We start from the raw sequence: 16,558 nt of genomic DNA, 5'->3' as shown, positions 1-16,558 counted from the left end.
AATGACCGAACTGATCCAAAGCCAGACACAAACTCACGCACGGAGAAAGAGGGTTCAGTCAACAGTCACCCATAGGATCATAATGGGGCGGAAACTTTTTTTACGTGACGTCGTGACCGTCTCACATCCTCGCGTGTTGGTGGTGATGTTGTAAAAACACTCCTGAGCTGGCAGCATGGACAATTATGTAGTATATATAATACCTGATGACGGTAGGTGACTGACACTGTTTATGAATTTCCTCTACGATACTTGTTATTGTTATGGCAGGGTGCGCTCCCCGTACTTATGAAAACAAGTTGACTCTGAGACAGTCTGGGCGTTACCCAGCAACATCCTCACACGCCTTGTTTTTTGTGGCGGTTGTCGGTGGCATCGAGAGGCCTTGCCCAGTGAGTGACCTCTACCATCTAGGTTTGTAAATGTCCTCTGTGATGTTCCCATAAAGGCAAATCGCCCAGCGATGCATCTATTATTAGGCTGTCACCCCGCCAATGGGTGACATCCCCTCTTTCCTGGCATCATTGCTTCTGCTCACTGTGCCTTGTCCTGGAAACTTCCTTGAGAGCAGCCCTGGTCCGGCTGGGTCTCCTCCTGGCCCAGCAAACTGCAGGTGTTCGGACCGCGGCAAACAGCAGTGCTCCGTGCATGCTGGTCATGGGACCAGCTGCTGGAACCTCCACGCAGCCCTCCAGGAAAACGACAGCTCCCTGCAGCTACCAGCACGCACGTATGGCTGAGAATAAGCAGGCACAATTCATGGGTGCCACTCCAGGGATGAGACTTCCGTGTGGGATGAAAGGATGAAAAGCTGGAGTCTGGAGTACAGCCAGGGGGAAGGCAGTATGTGCTGGACGCTGACTGTGAGAGCACTCGCGTGGTCAGAATACATCTCTGGAGAAAGTTTCCCCTCCTTGTCACCCCTTTTTAGAACGCTGCCCCACTTGTCAGATAGAGCTGATGCAGGCCAGCCTGGAAATGCCACTGTGAGCAAAGGAACATGAGCCACTATAAACCATCTGAGCAATTTATTTGGGGTGGTGGGGATGGAACCCAGGGCCTCACACATGCTAGTCAAGCACCCTGCCACTGAACCACTGCCCTCACGCAGCAGTTTCTTCAGTGAGGTCAAATATATTGGCCATAGAGTCACAGTTGTGGGCTTCCGCTCAGGGCGAGTGTTTCTTGTTCTGTGCAGCGTGTTCTGAGGCGGTGGCCCCAGGCATTTGCCTGTACAGTGCGGATCACGGGCCACACCTGCCTCCTCTGTGGGATCTCTCCATCGGGTCTAGGAACATGCATTTATCTCAGGCCCCTTTGAGGGTTGCCTTTATATTCAAGCTGCAGAAGCGCTTCTCCAATGTCGCACTTCATAGGTTTTGAGTTTACTTGGGAACATACAATAAAAGTGTACCCGGTTTTCTGTCACATGCCTTCCAGCGGCCACCTATGAACCCAAGCTGTTAGCACACGTCCAAGGAGTGTCAGTTGGCACTTCTATGTGTATTGTTTTTAAGTTGTAATATTAATATACTTATTCCTAGAGTGATTTTAACCACCACACGTCCCCTGTCTTTTCTTTGCTGTCCATAGGAAGCCTGCACAGGACGAGCATGGCCTTCTGTCCATTTTCTATGAATGCAGAGGTCTGTGGACGCACTGGGCGCTATGTGTGTCACTTGGGAAATGCTAATATGGTGGGACGGGTTCTGGTGCAATTGTAACAAGAGGGAGGGAGGCTTATCCTCCTCCTGACACGTGTTCTCATGGCAGCCGCAGAATAAGATGCCCTCTTGGCTGCCATGCTGTATGCTTTACAAGACCCCAATCCCTGAGCCCAGCCTTTGCTCTGTGGTCCAGGGGCAGGGACATGGCTACCTCCATTCTCCAGACCAGATTGTAGTTGGTTTGTGCCAACGGAAGGCACTAGCGGGAAACCAGCCAGGACTTCTGCTCTCTTTGATGCCAGCTTTGCCCAGCAGTAGCAGTTGTGGCTGGGGTCTCTGCTTTTCTCAGCAGATACAAGCTATACCACGTTCCTCACATGCTTGTTCACATCCCTTCCTCAGAGCCATGCACATCAACCACCTAGTGCTACCCCTGCCAGAGTCCTGTCCCCAGCTCCTGGTGCCACCACATCTTTCCTCCCCTTCCTGCAGTCTTAGGGTAGCAGCTGCCTCTGAGGTCCATACTCTGGTCACCTTGACATCTCCTACTTGTGCTTCCCCCTCCTGTCACCACCTGACTAGCTCCTGGAACTGCATCCTGGGTTTTGAATTATCTTTGTTTCTCTTTTCCTGAGTGGGTTCTGACAGATGCTGTAAGTAGATTTTGTGAAGACATAACAAATTGATTTTGCACAAGCTAGGCTTTGTTCTGAAAAATAAGCCTTCAGACATAAAGAGCTCAAGGCTGTGAAAGACAGAATACACAAATAGAACACACTACCCCTTATAAAAAGGCAGCACTTGACCCACCACCAGCTGGCCAGTCAGCTGAAGAAGCAGCAAACAGCCCAGTAACCCACCTTGCTGTGTCAGTCAGAACTGTGGGAAATCAGGTCACCATCTCTAGCAGCAATCCACACAGCCAAATAGCCCCTACAAGAATTGGCCCAAGTTGGGCATGAGTGGCTCACTCCTGTAATCCTAGCTACTCAGTAGGCAGAGATCAGGAAAATTGTGGTTCAAAGCCAGCCTGGGCAAATAGTCTGTGAGACTCTATCTCAAATATACCCATTACAAAAAGGGCTGGGAGAGTGGATCAAGATATAGGCCCTGAGTTCAAGCCCCATTACCAAAAAAAAAAAAGAATTGGCTCAAGCAGACAAGACCCAATTAATAGCTGACAAGTTTCCTCATTTTTATTCCTACTTCCAATTTAGGACTAGCTGGGAAAAGTCTCATAACTCCTCAACCCCAAAAGATCCCACATAGCAGGCCCCATTTCTAGTTAACCTGACTCCAGCTTCCCCACTCCAGCAGCCTCAATCAGGGCTCACCCGATGCTGTCCATTTTCTCCTCTAGAAGCTCTCCCACTCCTCTGCCTGCCTTTGAGTTTGCCAAATGCCAGAGATGGTGGCCAACATTCTTACTTGACAAGCTCTGAATAAATACCTTCTGCTTGTTCTCATTTGGGTGATATTTGCTTCCACAGCTGAAATCATGGTAGTGATGGCCAAGTCCAAGGAATGGAGAAGAATGTGGATGGGGCCATAGTCATTTTCTCTCTGAAAAAAAAAGGAGAGTTGCCATGAGGATGGCATGCTTAGGCAGTAGAGAATGGATTCACTCAAGAGAAGCTTCCTCACTTTGGATGTCCAGAGGCAAATCTAGTGGGGGGATGCAATGAAAAATCTAGGCACGTTTGGTTTGGCTACTATCTGGTTTTGCCAGGCTGCAAGTTTCAGAGTGAAGTTCCATATCCAATATGGCACATACTAAGGTTCAGACTGAACCTGACAGGAGACCATTAGATAAGCCTCTTTCCTCTGGTGGAGGCAATGGAACCACCTTTCCTGTGGACGATGGACCTGAGGAGGATGTAGGCTGGGCCACAGGGGCTTCAATGCCAGTGTGGATGATCCTAAGGTCAGGAGAGGCAGGAGTGATGAGCTGTAACAGTGAACACAGCCAGGGCTGAGTACCACTCCCATATCTTCTGATGCTTAGCCATACACCACACCCCAGGAGTATGGCGTACCCCAAGAAAAGCAAAAGAGAGGATGAAGATGAGGGAGACTCAAGACTTGGCTTAAATTTAAATTGAAATCTCCCACATTTAAATGGTCAGGGCTGCCTTCTGCTGTTAGCAGACCTAAAGGTTTGTGAGCCAACCTGGGTTTTGTCATAGAGAAATGCAGAGGCTGTCATTCTGGGCTCTACAAAGTGATAAACCTCATAAAGTGTACATTGAATCCCTTGTATAGGTGTATATTTTTATACAAAAAGTAAAAGGACAAATGGAATTGTCCTGTTTGTTATTTCTTATGTTTTCTAAGAAGTAGTACGAGATTAGCTCTGAGCAGACTGGGAAGATAAGGTTGTGGATTGTGCTTTTCAGAGGAAACACTAAAACAAAATAGAGGGAAGCATAATTTAAAAGTTGACAGAAGAATTAAAATCAAGAGTAAAAACATATTCCGTTGACTCAAGAGCAACAAGAATGGAAAAAAGTCACAGGAGACAAATAGAAAATACATAGTAAAATGATAGTAAATCTTTCCATATAACAGATTTAACGTAATTAAGTCAAACACTGTAATTAAGAGGCAGAGATTGTCAGACTGGGTAAAAACCAACAGGTAGCTATGTGGAATGTACAAGAGCACTAAAGACACCAATGAGCACAGAGTGGAGAAGATCAACCCTGCAAAGGAGTAGCCCAGGAAGCCATGTGGTGATCCGCACACCACACGAAAGGGACTTCAGCACAAGGGTTATTTCCAGAGAGTAAAGGGTGTGTTTTATGAATATCTGTACATCTGTAATATGGTATTAAAGTATATAATGCAGATGAAGATGAAGGGAGAAGTAGGAAATGCCCAATCTTACTTGGAGACTATGACATCCTTCTCTCAGAAACTAATAGAACTGGGCAAAAATCATTTCAGACCTTGTAGATTTGAGCAAAATTGATCAATGTGATTTAAATAGACAACTGTGGGTGCACATTCATTTAAGTGCACACAGAGTGTTTGTGAAGCTAAATTATATGACAGGCTATAAATTAGGGCCCGGTGACTTCAAAAGATTAAAATTATTTTCTTTAATCAGAACAGAAGTAAATTAGAAATATAAAAATATGAAAAATCCCCAATTACTTGGAAATTAAATGACACACTTCTATATAACCCATGTGTCAAAAAGTCACAAGGGAAAGCAGAAAACACTTTGACTTGATAATGATAAAAGCACAGCATGTCAAATTGTGAAGAAGCAGCTCAGTTCACAGTGTGTAGCAAGAAATACACAGCTTAAATGCCAGTTTTAGAAAAGAAGGAAGGCCTAACATCAACCATCTTGTCCTTTAACCCTGGTTTTAAGGAGCCATAGTAAGAGCAAATTAAAGCTGAATTCAACAGAAGGAAGGAAATATAAAGATAATAGCAGGACCAATGAAATAGGAAACAGAAATGCAATGCTGAAAATAAAGTCACAGGTTAGTTCTTTTAAAAGTGGAGGCTTAGGACTGTTAGCTGCAGAGATGTGGAGGATAGTGGTTCGAGGCACCCTAGGCAAAATGTTAGAGGATCCCATTACTGTGTGGTAGTGTGTGCCTGTGCTACCAGCTATATGGAAGGCCTTAGGTAAAAAGATTTCAGTCCAAGGCTGGCCCTGGACAAAACTGGAAAACCCTACCTGAAAAATAATTAAAGCCATAAAAAGAAAAAAAAGAACTGGAGGCATGACAAAAGTGGTAGAGTGCCTGCCTAGTAAGTGCAAGATCCAATATCACCAAAGAAATTTAAAAGGTTTAATAACATTGGTCAGCCTCTAGCCAAGCTAATCATGGTGACATGATACAAGACATGGATTGTGGCTGAGGAATGCTATCATTACAGATCCTATTGGCATTTGAAGAATAATAGGGAATATTATAAACAACTTCATGCCAGTAAATTTGTTTTCTTCTTTTTTTAACTATTGTTGTGCTGGGTGGGGGCAAATTGTAGCATTTACAAAGGTTCTTACAATGTATCAAATATATCATACTTGAATTCCCCACCTCCACTGCTCTCTCCCCACCCCCTCCCTTGATTCCTGGAACAGTTTCAACAGGTATCACTTTTGCACTTACACACATGTGTATGCATTATTTGACCATATTCATCCTCCTACCTCTTTACCTGCCACCTCCTCCTTCCAACAGGTGCCAACCCCCCAGGCAAAACCTGTCTGCCCTCTTGTTCTCCAATTTTGTAGAAGAAAAAACATAAAGGATAATAAGAGAAACATGGTGGGTTTTGCTACTTTGAGATAAAGATAGCTACACAGGGAGATTACTTGTTTTGTTTCCTTGCAATATGTGTTACAACCCCAATTTCTTCATCTTTACCAGACCTCTTCATTCCTCCCTAATGCCCTTCCCATGGTGGTCCCAGCCTACATATATTCATTCCTGTACAGTGAACACAGTCAAGTTTTAGGTTTCCTTCCCTTTCCCTATTTCTCCTGTGAGCGTATTCCTTTTAGTGTGTGACCCATGTCCAATAATATTATTGCATTTGTTTTATGTCTATAATCCATATATGAGGGAGAACATGATTTTTGGTCTTCTGAGCCTGGCTAACTTCACTTAAGATGATGTTCTCCAGTTCCATCCATTTACTTGCGCATGACAAAATTTCGTTCATCTTTGTGGCTGAATAAAATTCCATTGTGTATAAATACCACATTTTCTTAGTGGTTATACTAGCTTACATTTCCACCAGCAGTGTATGAGGTGCATCCTTGCCAACATTTGTTGTTGGTGGTGTTCTTGATGGTAGCCATTCTAACAGGAGTTAGAATGTGGTTTTGATTTGCATTTTCTTTATGACCAGGGATGGTGAACATTTTTTCAGGTGCTTTTTCAGCCATTTGGATTTCTTCCTTTGAAAAATTTCTGTTTAGTTCAGTTGCCCATTTCTTTATTGGATCATTGATTTTTTGAGAGTTTAGTTTTTTGAGCTCCCTGTATATTCTGATTATCAGTCTCTTGTCTGATGTATAGTTAGCAAAGATTTTCCCCCATTCTGTGGGCAGTCTTTTCAATTTAGAGACCATTTCTTTTGTTGTGCAGAATATTTTTAATTTCAGGTAGTCCTCTTTGTCAGTCCTTTCTCTTAGTTGCTGGGATGCTGGAGTTCTACTGAGGAAGTTGTTGCCTATACCTACTGTTTCCAGTGTTTTCCCTGCTCTTTCCTGTACTAACCTCAGGTTTCAGGTCTGATCTTAAGGTCCTTAATCCACTTTGAGTTGATAATTATACAAGGTGACATACATGGATCTAGTTTCAGGTTTCTGTAGACAGATATCCAGTTTTCCCAGCAACATTTGTTGAAGAGACTGTCTTTTCTCCATCGTATGTCTTTGGCACCTTTGTCAAAAATAAGGTGGGCATAACTATGTGGATTTCTTCCTTTGAAAAATTTCTATTTAGTGCAGTTCCACTGAACTATTCTGTTCCATTGGTCTTCATATCTGTTTTTGTGTTAGTACCATGCTGTTTTTATTGCTATGGCTCTAGAGTATAGTTTGAAGTTGGGTATTGTGATATCTCCAGCATTGATCTTTTTGCTGAGTATTGCCTTGGCTATTCGTGGTCTCTTGTGTTTCCAAGTGAACTTTAGGATAGATTTTTCAATCTCTGAGATGAATGTCATTGGGATTTTGATGGATATTGCATTGAACATGTAGATTGCTTTTGGTAGTATAGCCATTTTTACTATGTTGATTCTGCCAATGCATAAACACGGGAGATTTTTCCACCTTTAGTAGTCTGTAGTCATCTTTGATTTCTTTCTTCAATTGTTTGTACTTTTCCTTGTAGAGGTCATTTACATGCTTTGTTTATTCTTAGGTATTTGATTTCTTTTTGAGGCTATTATAACTGGAATTGTTTTCCTATATTCTTTTTCAATCTGCTCATTGTTGGTGTATAGAAGGGCTACTGATTTTTGTAAGTTGATTTTGTGTCCTGCTACTTTGCTGGTTATAGTGTCTAGGAGATCTGGGTGGAGTTTTTTGGGTCTTTTAAGTATAAGATCATGTCATCTGCCAATAGGGATAGTTTGACTACTTCTTTCCCTATTTGTATTCCTTTTATTTATTCTTCTTGTTTTACCACTGTGGCTAGGAATTCCAAAACTGTGTTGAATAGGAGTGGAGTGAATATGCACCCTTGTTTCATTCCTGAGTTTAGGGGAAATGGTTTTAGTTTTTCCCCACTAAGTATGATGTTGGCTTTAAAATGTTGAGGTACATTCCTTCTATTCCTAGTTTCATCAGAGCTTTTATCATCAAATGGTGTTGAATCTTATCAAAGTCTTTTTCTGCTTCTATTGAAATGATCAGATGATTTTGTCTTTGCTTGTATTAATTTCCTGTATTACATTTATCGATTTACATATGTTGAACCACCACTGCATCCCTGGGATGAAGCTGATTTGGTCATGGTTTATGATCTTTCTGAAATGTTGTTGGATTCAGTTTGCCATTATTTTATTGAAGATCTCTGTATCAGTTTTCACTAAGGAGATTGGCCTGTAGTTCTCCTTTTCGGATGGATCCTTCTTGGATCCTAAAACCTCATCTGGTTTTAGGATGAGGGTAATACTACCTTCATAAAATGAGTTAGGCAGTGTTCCTTCCCTTTCTATTTTGTGAAAAAGTTTAAGGAGTGTTGGCATTAGTTCTTCTTTAAAGATCTGGTAGAATTCAACAGAGAATCCATCAGGTCCTGTACTTTTCTTTTTTGGAGACTAATGCTGCTTCAATTTCATTCCATGTTATAGCTCTGATTAGGTGATTAATATCCTCTTGGCTCTATTTTAGATGGTCATATGTATCTAGAAATTTGTCCATTTCTTCTAGATTTTCCAATTTAAATAAATTTGATAATCTGGTTGAAGCAATCAAATTTCTTGAAAATGCAAGAATTTTCTTATATATTATAAGAAATATATATATATATATAGCTTATATATAAAGAAAATTGACTAGCGCTATATCTATTAACTTAAGAATGCAAGAACTGAACTCATAAAAAAAAAACCCTGCCCATCCCAGCTCCTCCAGGTTCAGATGATTTCATTGGTGAATTCTAGTAAACAGTTAATGAAAAGTGATGCCCATCACACACACAGTTCCAAAAAACAGAAGAGAACAAATCCTTCCTAACTCTTTTATGGGTGAGTATATCACCAATAACAAAACTCCTCACATAAATTACATGAAAAAGAGAACTGCAGACCAATATCCCCTACAAATATAGGTACAAAAACTTATCAACAAAATAGCAGTGAATGAATACCAACAATGCATAAAAAGAAAATGAAAATGATCAGGTGCAAGCAAAGTTTGTCTTACGTGTGCTTAATATTGGAAAATCACTCATGTGATTCTTCCTGTTGCCAGGGTAGTGGAGAGCAAGAGATGGTCTTCCTAACAGAGGGAGAAAGAACCTAACACCACTTATGATTAAAAACTAGGGATAGAAAGGAACTTTCTTAAACTTGTAAGCAGCATCCAGAAAGCCCTATTGCTACTTAAAGGTGAATTCTGAACAAGCTAGATGTGCCAGTGAGAAAGCAAGGGAAAGAAATGGGCAGTCACCATTGACAAGGAAGTACAAAATTGGCCTTCTCACACGTGATGTGAGTGTTGATGCAGAAAAATCCCACAAAGCCAGCAAAACAACTGGAACTGACACCTGCCACACCCTGCTTAAAATGCAGCTTTCTTTTCTCTCTCTTTTTTTTAAGACCAGGTCTTGTTATACTGTCCAAGCTGGCTTCCCACTCAAAATCCTCCTGCCTCAGCCTCCCTACTGCTGGGATTACAAGCATGCACTACCACTCCTAGCTTCAATTTTTATACAACTTAATTTCCTTATTCCGTTTTTTTTCTATTAAATTTCACCAACCCCCCCCCAGAAAATATATTAGTCAATTTTACAGAAGATATTAAAACCTCTGCATGGAAATATTCCTAAAATACTTTAGTTATGTGGATGAATTAAATTAACTACTCAAGTAAATGAAGAGATATTTCATGCTCATGGATTGGAAGGCTTAATTATCGGTAACGTCTATTACACTTTGATCAATAAATTCAACTCAATTTCAATCAAAATCCCATAGACTTCATTCCAGGATTTATAAGTTATTTCTAGTCATAAGGAGTACAGTAACCAAATTCTTGAAAAAACAATAATCTTAGAAGACCCATATTATCTGACTTTGAGACTTTCTGTAAATCTACGCTGATTAAGACAGTGTAATAGAGACATAAGGATGGACAAATAGATCATTGGGACAGAATTAGACTCACTTACTTTGTCCACTGAAGTTTAATAAATGTGTCCCAACAATTTAATGGGTGAAACAATAGTTAATCCTAAGCAGGAGGTTTAGGAACAGACTCATCTCTATATGGAGACTGATCTGGCTTCTAGTGACATTAGACATGTCTGTGGCTCTCTATTCTACCCATTAGCCAATATTGCTGTCATTGCTGGTGGGGGAGGTGGTCGTACTGGGATTTCAACTCAGGGTCTTGCGCTTGCTTGTCAGGTGCTCTACCATGTGACAATTTCACTGTTTTATTTCAGTACTACACTGTTTTGATTACTGTAGAGTTATAAGATTTGAAATCAGGATGTAGGAGATCTCTTTGTTATTCTTTTTAAAAGATTGTTTTGGCTATTCAGGGTCCCTTGGTTTCCATATAAATTTTAAGATAGATTTTTCTATTTCTTCAAAAAGGCCTGTTGGGAGTTCGATAGGAATTGTGTTGAATCTGTAGGTCACTTAGGGTAGTATTGACATTGTAACAACATTAAGCATTCCAATCTATGAATGTGAGATGTCTTTCCACTTATCGTAGTTTCCTTTTTTATTTCTTTCCACCTCGTACTTCTCAGGGTACAGGTCTTTTGTTTCCTTGGTTTAGTTTACTGCTAAGCATACTATTCTTTTGGGTTCTATTATAAACAGAATTTTCTTAATTTCCTTTTGGATTATTTATTATTAGTATATAGAAACATAACTAATCCTTGCATATTGATTTTGTATCCTGCAACTTTGGTGAATTTGAATTTTAGTTCTAACAGTGTACGCATGTGTGCATGTGTGTGTAATTTTTAGGATTTTCTTCACATAAGACCGTGTAGTCTGTCAAAGAGGTCATTTTACTTCTTCCTATCCAATTTGAATACTTTTTATTTCTTCTTTGGCTTAATTGCTGTGTCTAGGACTTTAAGTGCCATGATAAAGGGAGGTGTTGAGAGTGGTCATCCTTGTCTGATTCCTGATCTCAGAGGAAAGTAGCCAGTCTTTCACCACTGACTATAGTGGTAGCTGTGAGGTTTTCATGTGTGGTCTTACATTGAGGTGGTCATTTTAGTCCTAGTTTTTTATTTTTTTAACCATATAAGGGTGTTAAATTTTTTCAAGTTTTTTTTCATAATTGAGACAAGGACTTGGGTTTTCCTTTGTTTGTTAATGGAGTGTGTCACATTGATTGGTTTTTGTATGTTGAACCATATTTGAATACCAGGAATAAGTTCTGCTTGGTCATGGTGTATAATTCTTTTAAACCTGCATTTAAAAAAATAAAGATATTTTTGTTGCACAGGAGGGATTCATTGTGACAATTTCAAATAGGCTTATTTTGTTCATTGGTTAGATCACCCCCACCACCACCTCTCCCTCTCAACTCCCTTCCCTCCCCACTTAAAGCAATTCCACTTTGTTTTATTTTGTATAGGTATATGAAGTCCATCAACCATATTCCCTCACCTTCATCTCCTCCATTCACCCTCCGCCTCCCACAAGTAACACCACCCACTGTACCTATTTTTCAGTCCTGTTTTTCATTATTAATATCTATGTTGATATTCAAAGGAGTTTTTCAGTGTATCCACACTGTGAGTATACTATAATTTGGTCTGTTCAACCCCTTCCATTACTCTTCCTTACCTGTTAAACTGAATTTTTTTTAAAGTGAGAGAATTTCTCAGATACAGAGACTACTGAAAAAACAGATATTGGAAGCAATAAGAAAAATATATTTTCCTTCTAACAAAAATGCTGCAATTGTACAATGAAAACATACTCTGTCAAAAAGTATGGAATACGACATCCCCAGTCCCAACATCTGGTGTGGCTGTGTTCTTCAGCTTGCTTTGTACAACTTAGGCCTCTTTGCGTTAACTCCTAGCCTTCCAGTTTTCACTTTAGTAGATATACATTAACGGTTTAGAAATGATTGGTCCACAACTGTGTCTACTTCATTTGATGCATGATTTCAGACACTGGGTATCTCGATGTACAACAGGATTTTACTTGGGCACCATCTGGGCCTTCCACCTCACTTTATGGATTAAAAAAACCAAGATTCCCAAAGAATTAAGTTCTTGCTCAAAGTCACATGGATATTTAGACACTGGGAAAAGAACTAGAAGCCAGGTTTTCTGAGTCCTACTGGATTTCTGTTCCCAGTTGGCCACTCTCCATCTACTGTGTCAGAGCAGCACATCCATCCTTCTACCTTCTGCAGTGAAAGTGCTGGCTAAGAGCTCAGTAGATTTGCAGACACTTGGGGTCCTAGTTGAACTGGCTCTATCACAGCTTCTCTCTGCCCACTGCATTGGCTGGGGCTGGGTGTAGAAATGCCTCACTGCACCTGCAGACCTCAGCCTAACCCTGAACCACAGTGATGGCACACACAGATGAGGCCTTGTTGCTTGTGTGTTCCATCGTCCTGCCTGAGCCAACTCCCAGCTCCATGTTGAGGAATGGCATTGGGGTTAATGCCATCCCACACAAGATAATCCTCCAAGCTTTCCTAAAATACAAGAGTTTCTTAAACAAGTAACCCCAGAGAATGCGGACGTGGGTTTCTCTCCCTCCCAACCCAACAAAAACACTAGTACCTATATCCACCTCTCTTTGCATCTGATTTTTAAAAACGAAATTAAAATTTAATTTTGTATGCAATACATTGTTTCACTCAATTTTGGTCCTTAAAGTTGTGAGTCATTCTGCTGTGGCAATGACTTTGTAATTTTATGGCTTTTGCGTCCTTGGACTTTTAATTACAATGTCAAGGTAAATTTTTTGGATGAGGAGAAAGTACTAGAATATCCATGTCATTATGATATTTTACTAGCAGGGAATTCATGCAAAGTTGATTTGAGAAGTTGCTTTGAAAAACACATTAAATTATGGATCACAGAGGTTTATTTTATTAAAATGCATTCTGCAGCTATTCCCTTATTGAATTAAAACATGGCACTCAGTTTTGAAGTGTCCTTCATGGAAAATGCGGAAGAAATATATGAAGGCAATTATTTTTGGTTATTTTTATGAGTTATACATAGTTCCAAGTATTTAATATGTGCTTAAAAAGACCCATATTTAATTGATTTTTAAAGCATGTACTAAAGTTTTCAGAAAATAAATGCACCATGCTAACAAAAACATTATTTACTGAATATCTAGCTAAAAAGCAATACAACGTTAGAACACAGGTTAAGTTATTAAGTCAGAGAACACAGAAGTTAGGACCAATGCTGGGGGCAATGGAAGTTTTTATGTCAGTTTTTTCCTTCGTGGTATCGGGGATGGAACCAAGGGCCTTGCACAAACTAGCCAAGTGCTCTACCACTGAACGACATCCCCAGTCCTTAGCTTTATTTAGACAGGCTGTCACTGTGTACCTCATGCTGGTCTTGAACTTGTGATCCTCCACGTCCACACTCTTGCCTCCAGCTCCCAAGTGTGTGTCACAATGCTGGGATAGTTCAATTTTTAGAGACCATAAAAGCAAGAAGAGCCAGGAGTGGTGACTCATGTCTGTAATCCTAGCTATTCAGGAGGCAGAGATGAGGAGAATCATGGTTTGAGGCCAGTCTGGGAAAATGATTCAAGAGACCCTATCTCAAAAATACTCAAAACAAAAAAAGGCTGTTGGAGTGGATCAAGTGGTAGAGTGCCTGCCTTGTGAGTGTGAGGCCCTGAGTTCAAACCCCAGCACTGTCACACACACACACACACACACACACACACACACACACACACAAACAAAACGAACAAACAAAAAACAAGGAGACTCTCTTCCCAAAGTCTTCACAAAGACTTTCTCTAAATACTAAGATTTGCACAAAAGGGTACATCTCAAATATTCAGTCTGCAACCAATGATGATAATGTTGCGTGACTTTCTAAGTCAGCTAGCCTTGGGTATAGAAAGAGAGATTTGGAAGGAGCTTTCTCACTCCTGGTCCTGGGACTCTACAAAGCTCACCCTCGCTTTGGCAGCCACACTGTTTCTGTTAGTAAGAACATATTGCGGATGTGTAGACTTCCATTTGGAAATCAGGAGGAATCTCTGCAGCTACACACTGCATAAAAGAAAACCTCAACTAAGTAAACACTCACAAACAAAACACTGTCCCTCGTCATGTGGCTTTATCATTACCGGGACATCCTGGTAACTTTACTCTGGTCTTTTGCCTTTCCAGGGTCTGGCCATAGTGCAGTTTGAATGTAGAACCTTGTGTTTGCCAGGCGGACATTGTACCACTTGAGCTACACTCTCAGCCCCTTTTTGGTGTAGTTATTTTTCAGAAACGGTCCTGTGTTTTTGCCCAGGACTGATCTTGAACCATGATGCTCCTACCTATGCCTCCTGCATAGGTGGGACTGTAGGCACATGCCACCATACCTGGCTTATTTACTTAGATGGAGTCTCACTAACTTTTTCCCAGGATTGATCTGACTGTGATCTGTCTGATCTCTGCTTCCCAAGTAGCTGAGATTACAGATGTGAGCAACCATACTCAGCACCTGGAGTCTTGCTTTTGATAAGGTTATATTTTTAGGTGATGAGAGTACCACCCAAAATTTAACTTCATAAAGCAGTAACAAGGTCAAGATGGTGTCCCAGTGCTTTGGCAGGGGAGGCAAAACCTCGTATCTTCACTTCGTTTGTGTGTGTGTGTGTGTGTGTGTGTGTGTGTGTGTGTGTGTCATTTCCTGTATGTTTTTATTTTATGGTTAAAAAAATCACTTAAAAATAAGCAATCTTGTCAAACATTTGTTTTAAACTTCCACAGTACTTTTAAGAAAAAGAGGTAAGAAAAGTTTTTATAAGATTTATTTATACACCTTGGTTCCTCTGGAATGGTCTTGGAGCCAAGGTCGTCTACATGCATGCTTTGCCCCACAGAACACTGAGCACATGAGGCTGAGACTTGGCTTGCAGTCTTCCTGTGAGCCTCGTACCCTGGCTGGACTCTACCTTTTCTGATGTGTAAGTCAGCTGCAAAGGCAGGAGACTTAAGATTGCAAATTGGGAAGCAGATGAATACTTTCAGAATACTTCTAGACCTCTTATCTGAATCTTTAACCAATGTTTTATTGATTCCTTATAAAAATCTAAGCCAACTATTTGGTGCTAGACTGCAGTAACATGAAAAGAGTGTCAAGCCCAATAAGCATAAAGCTGAAATCTCAGAGAGTTGTCAGTCCTCAAAGATGTTTGCTTTCTGATACTTTTAAGCACTTTTTATTATCAAAGCTTATCACAGGACACACCATGTCTTCCTGGCTTGTGACGGACAGCTGCGCCCACCATCTACTGCAGTGGCCTATGCCGTGGTCTTACTGTCAACACCAGGGCGCAGAAGAAGCAGCACTGGCTTGGGTTTTCCCAGGGCTCAGTGACTTCACTCAGTCTTCAGATTGCTTTGCTCCTTCTCTTGCCAATCTGTCAGCTTTTCATTGCCCACAAATCCCGAATGACCAGGAATGTGCATCCACTGGATGTCCATGCCCTGGGTGAGCTTCTCTAGCTCCACGAAGTCCTCCTTGTTGATCACCTCTTTTCCTGTACTTGTTCTCCACCCATTCTTCTTCCAGCCTTGAACCCAGTTAGTTATGCCATTTATGGTAACATGCTGTCTGTATACAGAACCAATTTACTGATGTTCTGAGTCTTTGCTTGTTCAATGGCTTTGCACGCTGCATGGATTTCTGCTCTTTGGTTTGTCTGTCGCCCAGGAAGTCTAATGCCTACATTTAAAGGGTGGCCAGGCCCCCAGTAGACACCAATTCCTGCACGTGCTCTCCTGCGACCATTACTGGAACAGCAGCCATCAGTGTACACGACCACATAGTCTCCCATATAAGAAAAAGTGTCCTTGTTAGCTGGAGGAGTTAATTCTGTGTGCTGTCTTGTCTGCTTTGCACATGGCTCTTTATTTTCATCTTCACCTTCATCCAAAGGTTCCCGGAATCTCTTGCTGGCTTTCACCTGTGATTCCGGTACACAGGTATTTTTCTGCCCTTCTGAACCATCTGAGCTCCCAGAGCTCCTGACAAAGGCCCAGGCCTCATCTTCTGTGGCAAATTTCTTAAATCTGGCAGCAGGAAACCGATCCACCTGTGCTCTGCGTTCATTCCAGGTCAGGAAGACCCCGGTCCTGCGGCCCCTCCCACCGCGTAGAACATCGCGAACTCGCAGCAGCCGTGGCTGCAGCGCCCGGCTGCCAGAGCGACTCACGGCCCAAGAGGACGAGCGAGCTTATCGCTCACTGCCCGGCACCAGGCAGCACGCCGGCTGCAGGGCGACCCTGGCAGCAACCCTCTTCACTTCGTTTTTAAAATCAATTCATTTTCCTTCTCTGCAGATTGTCTTATGGAGGTCATCTTCTCAGGACCTGGTTTCCTTTCTCCACAGAAACCACATCTGCTTCTGTGCAACTGGCCACCCCAAGAGCACAGTCACCGTGAAGGTCTTATCTAGCCAGGCCTTAGGCCGTGGCAACTTTCTGGCAGACAAACTCAAGA

General features: G+C 41.5%; 1 pseudogene; it reads right to left on the bottom strand.

Moving 5' to 3' along the window:
* Window positions 1-14,997: 14,997 nt before the first annotated feature.
* Window positions 14,998-16,219, bottom strand: LOC109683291 (ribonuclease H1-like; annotated as a pseudogene).
* Window positions 16,220-16,558: the final 339 nt, after the last annotated feature.

Source organism: Castor canadensis, chromosome 12, assembly GCF_047511655.1.
Source record: "Castor canadensis chromosome 12, mCasCan1.hap1v2, whole genome shotgun sequence".
Lineage (NCBI taxonomy): Eukaryota > Metazoa > Chordata > Mammalia > Rodentia > Castoridae > Castor > Castor canadensis.
The sequence above is the reverse complement of the archived record's forward strand: the minus strand, read 5'-3'. Positions and strand labels throughout refer to the sequence as shown.